We start from the raw sequence: 2,303 nt of genomic DNA on the forward strand, positions 1-2,303 counted from the left end.
TGATGTATGTTCATACGAATCCAGAAGGCACATGCTCTACTGTACTATACCCCATTGCTACATCATATATTTTGTAATTTATAATTCTAGAGTACATTATACATTACAAAACCAGCTACGCTGCTGTACTTGGTGCCACAAGCCAAGCTAATTTTGTCTAGATTGTTAGCCCCTGGCACGTTGACGCATAGTTCAGGATTCACAGGGGCTGTGCTGCCATGACACTCAGGGTGTAGAAAATGGGTCTTTGACTGTCAGGGTCTCATGAAATATTTCCTGGTCCTCTTGAAGGCTAAAGTCTTGTTACTTCCGGAAGGTCGTAGTGTGTCCTCCCATGGTGCGTCTCATTGGTGCCTCTTTTTTGGGAAATACGCGTGTCGACCTTGAAAGTATAGTTATCTGTTAGATATCCGTTATTGGAACGTACTACAAATACCGACCATCTTTCTCCTCGTGCCCTCCCCGAGCCCGGAACAAGGTCGTGCTAGCTGTAGTAGATTGAGGATAATATATTCTACTGCAGTGTATCCACTAACGTGGAAGGATTCCCGAACTCAAATGTATCGTTCTTCAGAGATGTAGACATCATTCAAGTCGTTTCTCCAATGATGGAGCATGCGGAAGACCAAAACGCGTAGGGCAGGTGACTTGCGTTTAGATTATCTTCGGGTGAAACGTAGCCAGGTTCTTTTGTAGATTCATGAAAAGATTATCTAAAACCTTCTTTAGCAAGTCGTTAGCGATACCCTCATTTGGCTGTTACGAAAGGTGATGAAAGACTGTCGGCCATTACTGTGTGTACTAGTGACAGAAGCATAAAGTCCTGATGCTCATAGTTACTGTATAAGGTTTCGAATGCACCAAAAAGTGAATAGCGGGTAGGCTTCCAGTTCCTTGCACTGCAGTGATGTGAAAATCCCGTCTCCATCACTGGCGGCTGAGAAGTTGATACTTTGAACGGAATCTGGAAAGACGGGATTTTCGTCCGTAATTGGGCAAGACGGTCGCCTGGGCTGCCGGGAATAAAGTTGGCGAAATTCGCAACAGCGATGACTCCTAATTTGTCGTCCGCGCTCCGGCGAGCACAAATTCGGCGCCCCCCGCCCATTCACTGTGCGCGCCGGGAAGCGCTCGTTACGCCCGTGTAATGGGCCCGCGCCCGTATTTTTCCCTTTCCGCCTGAATGGCGCCCTTTATTCGATAAAGAGGGCCGGGCGGAGCGCGAGATAGCAGCGAGCGCGTTTAATTAGTCGCAGCCCAGAGCCTTTTCGTTATTCAGAAAGCATCAAGTGGGGCGGCCGTGACTCAGCGCTCTGAAGACGCGGCGGTCGCGCGCCGGCGGACCCGACGGGTTTTTACTGTGCGGCGGCGGCGGCGGCGGAGGCGGCGGCAGCAACAGGCGGAAGGCGCGGCGGCGACCGGACGTGCAGAGCTCTGGGCTGGTCACGCAACCTGTGGAGGACGACGCGGCGCGGTGCGGGGGCCATCGCTTCCTGTTATCTTCGTCGACTGAACGGAATCCCAATCGAGGCCACGAGCGACCTTTTCCTCCCTCCCGGAACCGTGCGGCAGACGTAAAAAGTGCTCGTGAGTCTCCATATTATTGATTCACAGCAGGGAAGGGAGTAACTACACGAGCCAACAGTCGTAGTGTAACTGTGATTAAATAAATGTTACACACTAAATGTATTCGCAATTGCGAATATGAACAATCATGAGCCGTGTAATGGAATGACCAAAGAGAAAATTTTTGCCGGTTCGGGACTCGAACCCTGATTTCCCGCTTACACCTTGCGGTCGCCTTACCATTTTTTTTTTCGATATTGATCGTTGCGTTTGGTCGTCGCGGACGTCGCAAGACATCTTGTTCAAGTTCGGTGGTTGATCCTTCCACTCAGTTTTTTTTTTTTTTTTTTATTACAGAGGCCAACCGGCTCTCTGACCGAACACGCTGAGCTACCGTGCCGGCAAAATGTGGAACGCTTCACGATTTTGCGTGTCATCCTTGCGCAGTGGCCATGCTAATCTTCTCTGTATCGTTCCAATTTTAGTATATGTACCGCCGAAGCGAGTATGTGTTCATTACGCTTTTTTTTTTCGTTGTTGATCGTTGCGTTTGGTCGTTGCGGACGTCACAAGACATCCTGTTCAATTTCGGTGGTTGATCCTTCGACTCAGTTTTTTATTACAGAGGCCAACCGGCTCTCTGACCGAACACACTGAGCTACCATGCCGGCCACTTTGTTCGCTTCAGTTCGTTGCATCTTCTCGGGGCGGACGTCGTAAAACATCCATTTAAGTTC

The 2,303-nt window shown here is 49.6% G+C and overlaps 1 non-coding gene across 1 annotated transcript; it reads right to left on the reverse strand.

Moving 5' to 3' along the window:
• Positions 1 to 1,968: 1,968 nt before the first annotated feature.
• Positions 1,969 to 2,075, reverse strand: LOC126417660 (U6 spliceosomal RNA). Its single transcript, XR_007575739.1, has one exon. It is a non-coding gene; the product is annotated as a U6 spliceosomal RNA (small nuclear RNA).
• Positions 2,076 to 2,303: the final 228 nt, after the last annotated feature.

This window comes from Schistocerca serialis, chromosome 8 (genome assembly GCF_023864345.2).
Source record: "Schistocerca serialis cubense isolate TAMUIC-IGC-003099 chromosome 8, iqSchSeri2.2, whole genome shotgun sequence".
Lineage (NCBI taxonomy): Eukaryota > Metazoa > Arthropoda > Insecta > Orthoptera > Acrididae > Schistocerca > Schistocerca serialis.